The sequence below is a fragment of the Dasypus novemcinctus genome, chromosome 12, assembly GCF_030445035.2.
Source record: "Dasypus novemcinctus isolate mDasNov1 chromosome 12, mDasNov1.1.hap2, whole genome shotgun sequence".
Lineage (NCBI taxonomy): Eukaryota > Metazoa > Chordata > Mammalia > Cingulata > Dasypodidae > Dasypus > Dasypus novemcinctus.
Window position 1 is genome coordinate 86,707,602 of NC_080684.1, and position 10,270 is coordinate 86,717,871.

Consider the following 10,270-nt stretch of genomic DNA (forward strand, 5'->3'; position numbering starts at 1 on the left):
AGGCAGGAGGAAGGATATGGGAGATGCTTGAATAAAGGCTTCATTGGACTTTGTTTTAGACTAAATATTCATTGGATGGATGAATGCATTGTTAAGGACATCTCTAAAGTTCTGAGCTTGGTTAACTGATTGACAGTGCATAGACTGAAAGTTCCAAACGATGAATTACTTTGGGGTGGTGACTGCGGGGGTCGAAATGGATTGAAGTCAAAGCAATGGAAGATATCCAAGTGGAAATTTCCAGTAAACTGTCAGATGACTAAAGGATTCAGAGAATGTAGGCTTTTCCCAAATCTTCTGTTCTTTTTGCCTATATAGAAAATATTTACTTCATGTGTTTCCCTGTGGCTCTGTTGATTACATTCTTATGTGTGGTTTGAAGCTCTTCTGGCTTCAAACCTGTATTTGTTTTGGGCATGGTTGGAGTAGAGTGCTAATGAGCCCAAGGTCGTGGGTTTGATCCCCAGAAGAGCCAGCTAGTTTCATGGAGAGGAAAATTGTGTTCCATGGTTCATAGACTTCACTCCTAATCTTGTCTACTTGTCTCTAAAATATGTAGCATTGGTCCCATGGGGACTCAGGGAGAAAGTGTGAGTAGTTTTATGCAATCCATCAAAACTACTGGAAGAATAGCTCCAAGTGGTTTATCCACATTGCTTCTTTAGGAAGCTTTGTCTGCCTTCCTCTCTCAGCTTTTGGGACAGAGATCACATTTTTTAGTGACAACACTAAGACCAAATGCACCTGGAATTGTGTTTGTGCTCGCTCACATCTGCTTTCCCACATTCATTTGCTTCTCGGGTAAGGAGGAGTGTGATGACCTAGGAATATATGGTTATTCTGTGCAAGTGTCTACTTGTTGGTATTGGAGTATTACCAATTTGACTTTGAGAATTATCTTACTAATGTTGTACAAATATCTGGAGAGCATGAATGTTCCTGAAAGACAACTCTTCTGGCAAACAGTTTATTGACAGAGTTTCCCTATCTTATCAGACTGCTTTAACTTGCTGCATACTCTTACTGGGAAATACAAGTCTATACTCAAAATACTTGCAAAATGGTTATACAAGGATACAGCATAGTATGTGCTGTGTTTAAAAGAATGACGATATTCATAGAACAGCCCTTAGACAAATCCCACAGAAGGCATCTTCCACACAAGTACAGGGTTGCCAGCATTTGCTAGGATAGCATCTAAAGTCTATTTCTGTGGAGACTGCACTTTCAAAAATCAATCCTAGAGCTTCTCAGATTGCTTTTCGAGTTGACTGCTACTCCCTGAGTACCTCAGGAGCAACCCCAAAGAGGATTTGGAATAATGTTACGCACATATTGAAAGATTCAAAATGAATCCTGCCAGCTTAAGAAGGACTTGAAAATAGGTTACTTTTCTTTCAGAGAATCAGAGTTTGCCACATCTGAGTTATTTCTATTACTTGACTTTATGGAAAATTTAAAAGACCAAGGCTGAGAAGTTTGAGACCAAACTATCAAATACCACTTAATAGATTGCTGATAATAATAGCAATGACTTAGATGGGTATGCTATGGAATAAATCTGAATAAAGGTAAAAGGTGGAATAACTCAGTCATATGCTGATAAATCCAGTAAAGCTGGTTGAAGAACGATTGCCATTTGGTTTGTGCATAATGATAACTGAATTATTTGTGTTATTCCCTTGGATTGATAGTATTGACAAGAGTAATTATTTCATTTTTATATAGGTACAGCCTGAAAGTATGAAATAAGTAGCTAAAAATAATTATATGAAAAGTTTGTAGTTCTGCCAGCTAGGCTGGGGTAAAGAAAGAGAAAGATATATAGTGACATAGATGAGAAATGTTACTTGGAATTTTACATTTTGCCTTATGGAGCAAGGATTTTTAGATTCAAACATCAGACCTTGTCACCCAATTTTGCTGCCTCAGGATCAAATTAGAGGGAAATATGGTTACTTGTCCGTGTGAGAAAAGTTAAGACCATGAGCCAGAGAATATATAGAAAAGGTTGTATAAACCAATAGAGATAATCTTAGATCCTTAATTAATTCTCTCATTCCTAATAATAACAATAGAAGCAGTAATGATAAAAATGCCAGGAGCCATACCAAACAGTAGTGGATAAGCAGGCCATCACAGTGCCTGACCTGGGTCAGCATTTTTATGTAACCACAGAGGAATTAAAAAGATGGAGATAAAGTAAGACAATGTGATGAGTTTTCCATTAGGCTAAATTTCTTCACTTTAAGGAACTGTCCTTTATTCTGAGATTATATCCATTCCATGTTTCTTTTTCATTCTATTTTGATGAAATAATGGTGATAGTAGGTATAATTTTTAAAGTCCTTATTTTAGCCAAATAAAGATTTTGCCAACATATGTCAATTTCTCTAAATTTCTACATTTTTTTTGGAAATTTCACTATTTTGAGAAATCTAGACATTTAGGAACTATTGCATGATGTTGTTTAATCTTCAAACACCTATATAAAGTAGATATTACTATTATCATTTTACAAAAGAAGGAACTGAGATGCACAGAAGTTGCTTTGTCCAAAGCACCCAACTAGAAGCCTCAGAGTCATGGCCCAAACCTACATCTGCCTGATTATCATACTCATGTTTCTTTCCACTGTGAGTCCAGTAAAGGGAGCAGAGACCATCCTAGGTATATTAAACAGAGGGACTTTAATGTAGGTGATAGAAGAGCTGAGTAACCAAATAAGGGGAGCCAACCAGTGGTTAACAATATTTAAAAAGTCACTACCAACCCCAGGACTAGGAAAACATAGAGAGAGGGTGGGTTTCCTACCTAGGAAGGACCATTAAGGATCTAGGACCACTGGGGAGGGGTGGGATATGGTACTGCCTTAGGTGGGGGCAGGGACCGTAAAGGGGGAAACTGCAACTACTGCTAAAAATGCAACTTAAGCAGGAGAAATGCCCTGGCTTCTTCCTTCCTCCTGCCCTCTATCTTTTACTAGTACTTCCTAATGGCCAACCTACCAAGAAACCAGGGAGCATAGATCCTGGGAAATAGAGTTCTGTGTGAAACAGAGTGGATCAAATGCATGATGGAGAATTGGATTTCAGAGCAAACAGGTAAACAATTGGCACATTCTAGCATAAATCTGCACTTTTACTATGACCATGAGATCTAGAGATACCAGAAGAGAATTTTTTAAAAAGATTTATTTATTTATTTCTCTCCCCTTTGTACAGCAGACCTCTCATGTGGTAGATGGATGCCCTAACCACTGGGCCAAGTCCACTTCCCCAGAAGAGAATTTTTTAACTGTCATAGAACAATTTAATGGTGTGGAAAACATGAGAACCTATTAGTATTTTTAAAGAGCAGTTTACAAAATGATATAATTTTGTTTCTTAAAAAACAATATGTGCACGTATACAAACTTTAAGTTTCCTATATTAAATGCTTTTTAATTTTGTTTAGGGGGTATTGGGGATTGAACATTGTACATGGGAAGCAGGCACTTAACCACTTGAGTTACATCTGGTCCCCTGCATATTATTTTTATAAATAAAAAATAAATACATTTTGAGCAATAGCAACAATTTGAAAAGGCTATAATATGAAATTTTATTTTGAAAAAGTTGCAAACAAGAAGAAACACCCCTGACTTTGGCTCTATTGTTCTTTCATAGGACAATATTAAGGTGCTTTAAAAAGAGATCCTATTGGCTTCATTTTTGAAGGAGTTTTGGATCACAAAGGGGTTCAACTATGGCAGGGGAGGAGCATGGGCAGGGTTGTCCTTGATGGGGGATGCATGGGAGGAAGTTTGCCTGGGCCTGCATATAGGGTATATACATATGTTTAGATATTTATTGGGTATTGACACAGTGGGTAGAGAATCACATGACAACTGAAGGAGTGCTGGGTTCCCATCCTGGGGAGCTCTGCTGCATTCCCCAATGGAATAGTAAAAATTCCCCAACTGCAAGGGCAATGACCAGTGAATAAGGATGGTCCAATTGTGGACCCTTGATACTGATGACTATGCTTATGAGCCTGTTGCACTTGAATTTCAACTTGGCCTAGTGTTTCAGGGTGCCTAACAGTTACCTCCTGAGAGCCTCCATTTTGCTCAAATGTGGCCACTCTCTAAGCCAAACTCAGCATATAAATGCATTTCCTTCCCCCCAGGGTGGGACATGACTCCTGGGAATGAACCTCCGTGGTGCCGAGGGATCACTACTAATCACTGGCTGGTGATGCAACTAGATAAAGACCTTGAATAAAAGGGGGAAATAGTAAAGACAAATGAGTTTATATGGCTAAGAGACTTCAAAATGATTTGGGAGGTCATAAGAGGGGTCATGCTTATGCACGCCTCAGCAAGATCTCAGAGACAGCCAAAGTAGATACAACCCTAGGTAGTGGTGCTTCTGAGGGCTACGGAGACATCCAGGTCCTATGGTCATTGCAGATGACTCTGGAGTTCAGTGCCTTGCCAGTGGAGGCTACTTTGGAATTTGTGCTCTTGAGTGTGATGGAGTTGGACTCAGATGTGACTTCTCTACACATACTACTTCTGTCCCTTTTATTGAACCTGTGGTTGGCACTGAAATTGGTGTATGCCCTGGAGATTTGAATCTCTGGGCTGTCTATGTGCCAGCTGGGTCCTGACCTTCAGCAGTGTTGCAGCATCTACTCACCAGTTCGTTGGACTTACCCAGTCAGCTGACAGAGAGGTGAGGATGGACAACCACCACACCAAACAAAGAAGTGAAAGAGTCTTCACCTGCAGGCATGAGAGTCCCATCCACCAGCCATGTGGGAGCAAAGCTCCTCTCAATTGAGAGGTGGAGTGGGCATCACCACCCCAGGGTCCTCAGGATGGAGGAATAAAATATGGATCAGAGTGGGTTTACTAGTATTCTACTATAGAATTATTGTGACTCTAGCAATGGAAGAAATTTTAACATTGATGTGGAGACAGTGGCCACTGGAGTTGCTGAAGGCAGGGAGAGGGAAAAGAAAGTGTGATATGGGGCATTTTCGGGACTTGAAGTTGTCCTTAATGATATTGCAGGGACAGAAGCAGGACATTATATATCTTTCCATAACCCACTGAATGGACTGGAAAAGTGTAAACTACAATGCAAACTCTAATCCATGCTGTGTAGCAGTGCTCCAGCATATATTCATCAAATGCAATGAATGTACCACACTACTGAAAGAAGTAGTTGATGTGGGAAAATTGGGTGGTGTGGGGAGTGGGACATATGGGAACCTCCTGTATTTTTTAGTGTAACATTTTATGTAATCTATATATCTTTTAAAAAATGAGTAAAAAAATATATTAAAAAAAAGAGATCATCCATTATCTGATGTCTGATAACACTGATATTTATTACTTACAACCTCCTCACAATTTGATTTTATGATTGGAGAGGGTGGAATGTAAAATGATAGGTAAATTTTTAAATGACTGTGTCAATGTAATAATACATGCTTTAAAGCCTTCAAAACTAAGATAGTTACAATCAGTTGTCCTACATTAAAGTAATAATTTGAAATTAGTCTTACATAATTAACATGACCATACCCCTGATCATACACTTTGGGCGGTGCTGGGTTATGCCAGTTGTCCTAGCATAGTTGTTAGCATGCATCCTGTTACTCTCAAAGCCCTTGTCAACTGTGGTTAGTCTATGTAATCAATTGCAGAATAGTTATGTTGAAGAATTTTTATAAATTTGATATACAGACTAGTATAGCAAATGCCCCCTGTCCCTAAAATCTAGAAAATGTGGTTATCACAGTACATAATATTAAATTACTTAAATAATTTCCTTCCACTGGGAATCAAAGTAAATTTTGTTAATGAATTGAGAGTACCAAGAATAACCAGATGCCAAAAACATCTTTTGATAATTTTGAAAACATTTGCAAATAAAATTTTTAATTTTTTTCAAATAAGGTTAAGGTTATTCAAATGAAAATGTTAATACACCTAGAATTCTAGAATGGATCATACTAGGTTTCAAAAATGTAGAAATAAATAACTGTGAGTTTATCAACCTTTTCTGGCAGATATATATTCTAGACAATTTCCTTTTGAGATAATCGTTCCAAAGTCCTTCCTTTACCATGATAAAACAACATAGAAAATTAAACAAATGGCTTAGATTTTAGGATAAAGGTTACTAAAATCAGTTTGGTTAGTTTTTATATCTTACCCATAGAACTGAATATAAAGATATACTGACTCATGGTGTTACCTCTTCTTTATATTTTTTTAAAGATTTATTTTATTTATTTATTCCCTCTCCCCTCATTACTTGCATTCCTGTCTGCTCTCTTTGTCCATTTGCTGTGTGCTTTTTGTGTTTGCTTGTCTTCTCTTTAGGAGGCATCAGGAACTGAACCTGGGACCTCCCATGTGGGAGAGAGGTGCTCAATCACTTGAGCCACTTCATCTTCCTGTTTTGTTGTATCTCTCACTGTCTTTCCCCTTTTTGTGTTCTTGCTGCATCATCTCACTGCACCTGCCCATCATGCCAGGTCACTGTCTTGCTTGTCTTCACCAGGAGGCACTGGGAACCAAACCCAGGATGGTAGGCGGGAGCTCAATCGCTTGAGTCACATCTGCTTCCTGCTACCTCTTCTTTAGAACAATAAAAGCTAACATTTGGGGGGAAGGGGAGGTATTGTAGATTGAACCTGGGACTTCATACATGTGAAGCAGGTGCTCAACCATTGAGCTACATCCACTCCCAAAAGTTGTCATTTTTAAGAGTTGTCAAAATTGCATTTAAAACAGAGAACAAAAGATTTTCTAGCCAACTGTCAAAGAAAGGGGCACATTCTGAATGATAAATTCAGATTGGTCACATGAGATCAGCTCTCCACATTTGTGAAACACAATACCTATATCACCTCTGCTGAACGTTATGGAAAATGAAAAAAGAACAAAATATAATTAATTGTAGAACAATGCTTCAAAAGAACTTTTTTTCCAGAGAATCAGATTCCTTAATTATTTTTCTCATTCATTCAGTATATTTATGATTCATTCATGCTGCAGTATGTGTTTACATTTTTTAAAAGTAATGAGTCTACTACTTGTGTGCACTAAATCTCAGGGCATCAATACATTTGCATACTTTGAGATTAATCTTTGGATTTCTGTTCTTCTTCTGAGTCTTGTGACCATTTCCAGGAATTCAAGGAAGCTTCTATTGGCTATAAACATGTAGTAGCAGCAAAATGTTTAGCAACATCTAAATCCCTGAGATGTGATGCAATATTGTGGATTCCTTCTGGCTTGGTGATTTATACAGTGTTGCCAACCTCTGCTTTCTGTTCCAGTGAAAGATAAACTGTATTGTAGCAGCATGTCCTCAACTTCCCCCTAAAGCAAGAACCAGTGAGACCTTATTTCTATCCAACTTTGTTGTCATCTGATTGGTTAAAATTACAGCCAATCTGTGGTTATTTACAAAACTGATCATTTGCTGGGTTAGGCCAATCAGTAACTGAGTACAAAGTGAAAGGTCATCTAGGTCATGATGAAAAGGAAAAGCAAAGCCATCCACTATCACTAATGGAAGCTTTGAGTGAAAGCTCTGAAAGGAAGTCTAGAAGGAGACAAATTTGTGCCAAAAGTTCTGTATAATCATGACAATGAAAATAATAAATATGGGAAAGAATATTTTCAAGAGTGAACTCCAAAGGTTTTTGGTGCTCCTCTCCCATGTGTGTTCCTGTTATGGGATGAAGATGCTGAATGCAGGTGGTAGCAAGGTCTACCATAAAACTTCCTTCCGTATCATTAAAAACTGCTTCACCTGCCACTTCTCCAAAACATTCTGGTATCTGCATGTCTACTGCCAATTGCATACATATTTGTGTTTTTCCAATACCAGGTACACCACAGATTTCTGTTCTGATTAAGGGTAGTCCACCCCTGAGAATATTATCTAGTGCTGAACAGAAGGTAGTTATGAAGCCCTGGGTATGCTCCTGCTCAAGAAGTTCCAGTGCTGTACACTTCTTGCCTGTCTCAGATGTATCATCTTGTCTTGGTATATTTAAGAGACATTCTCTGTGTATAATACATAGAATTTCTGAGGCTTCCTTTTTAGATATCCCAACTTCTCTGCTGAGCTCTAGGGGTTTCACCTCTAGGAATTCCTCAGCAGTCTTGCAGAGACTAATTTCACCCACACCGCTGTGGACAGCAGGGAACTCCCCAAATCCCACGTTTAAAGGTGAGATACTTGAAAGCAGTCCCCATAGAACCAAACTCTGCATCTGTCCCAGAAGAGATTTTTAAACATTAACTGTTAAAGAGAATATTTGGCTATAGCAGGGGATTGGAAACGTCTCAATTTCCAATGACATTTAAAGCAGAGAAAGGTAGAAGAAGTAAGGAGAGAAATTTGGTCCTGGGATAAATCTATCTTTGAGTGGATAGATTTGTCTTCCCTATTATAACCCCCTTGCGTTCTTGCACTCTCTCTCTCTCCCTCTCTCCCTTTTAGAGATTTGGGGTTGGGAAGGACAGTCCATGTTTATAGGGTGGAATGATAAGTTTAGCCATGGCACTTGTAGAGAAGTTGCTGTGAATAGACCCTATGATCACCCATCCCCCAACTTCCATTTGGAATATGAGCCCTCACTACTATCTCCTCTAGAAAAGAGCAGGGGCTAAGCTAGAGTCATTGACTTAAATAACACAAAGTAGAGTTAGCAAATTACAAGGCAGTTAATCTTTAACTCTCGACTAAAGAAAGAAATCTCCCTGCCAGGCCATATTTCCAACCTTATTTACAGTCCAAGGTTGAATTTCATGTCTAATGTACTGCTGCAATTGTATCATCCAATTTACCTGTTTTTGTTTTTGGTGATTTATTCTTTTCAAATTCATCTCACCCCATCACAGAGTGAAGGACAGGATATATATGGTTGACAGGGAGTTATACAGGGCATATGCCCAGGGTATATGGTAATGTCTATATATACTCATAGTGGAAACAAAAACAACAGCTGGGGGGGTACTGGGCTCCTGGCCGGGGGGTCACTGTTGTGGGCCCTGGGAGAGCAGCGGCAATCCTCCAGGTGCAACGGCAAGAACCAGGAAGGAAGGAGGGCCCAACAGTGGGCTCGTGATACTAATGGTTACACTTTTGAGCCTATACACCTGCAATAAGAACAAGACCTAGAGTAGCATTGTGCCTGGGGGTTTCCTCCTGACAGCCTGCATGTTACTCAAATGTGGCCACTCTCACAGCCAAACTCAGCGTGTAGATGCGATGCATTCCCCCCAGCGTGGGACATGACACCCGGGGATGAGCCTCCCTGGCACCGAGGGATCACTACCACATACCAGCTGAAGAAGCAACTAGAAAATGACCTTGAATTAAAGATTCAATGCGGAACAGCAGAATATACCTGTCTACATATAATGACATGACTTCGGGAAGCTGTTTGACCTAATGTAAGGGGGAAATGGAAAGGAGAAATGAGATTATAAGGCTGTGAGTCTCTAAAAAAGAGTCTGGAGGTTGTCAGAAGGAATACCCCTATGTACAACTGAACAGAGTCTAAGAGACAGATAAGGTAGATACAACCCCAGGTATTGGTTCTTTTGAGGGATAAAGAGACCCACGGGTTCTATGGTCATGGCAGAAGGGGTTCACTGCCATGACAGATAGCCCTTCTTTGGAGCTGGTGTTTCTGCGTGATGGAATTGGACTCAGAGGGGATCTCTTTTCACAAGACTTGCATGCTACTTTATTGGAATTGTAGTCGGTTCTGGGTTTAAGATATATGTAGGGGATTCGAATCTCTGGACTGATAATATGACACCCAGGCCCAGAGCCTCAACAGACTTCAGCTCCTACACTTTGATTTATTGGACTTACTCCACTCAGCTAACATGGAGTTGAAGAAGGTCAACCACCACAACATGGAGCCTAGAGTGTCTACAACTGGAAGCGGGAGGAGTGCATCCAGTACCCATATGGAATCTAAGCCCTCACTTGACATAGATGTGCAATGGACACAACCAATCCAATGTCCACAGAGAAAATGTGGAATGGGTGTGGGAACGGTAGCCATGGTGGCTGCTGGGTGTGGGGAACGGGAGGAAGAGATGAGATGTGGAGGTGTTTTCGGGACGTGGAGTTGTCTTGGATAGTGCTTCACGGACAATTACGGGACATTATAGATCCCCCCAGGGCCCACTGGATGGAACGTGAGAGAGTCTGGGCTATGATGTGGACCATTGACTATG

General features: G+C 39.9%; 1 pseudogene; it reads right to left on the reverse strand.

The window, feature by feature from the left end:
* Positions 1 to 7,223: 7,223 nt before the first annotated feature.
* LOC101413656 (DNA repair protein RAD51 homolog 3 pseudogene) lies at positions 7,224 to 8,286 on the reverse strand (annotated as a pseudogene).
* Positions 8,287 to 10,270: the final 1,984 nt, after the last annotated feature.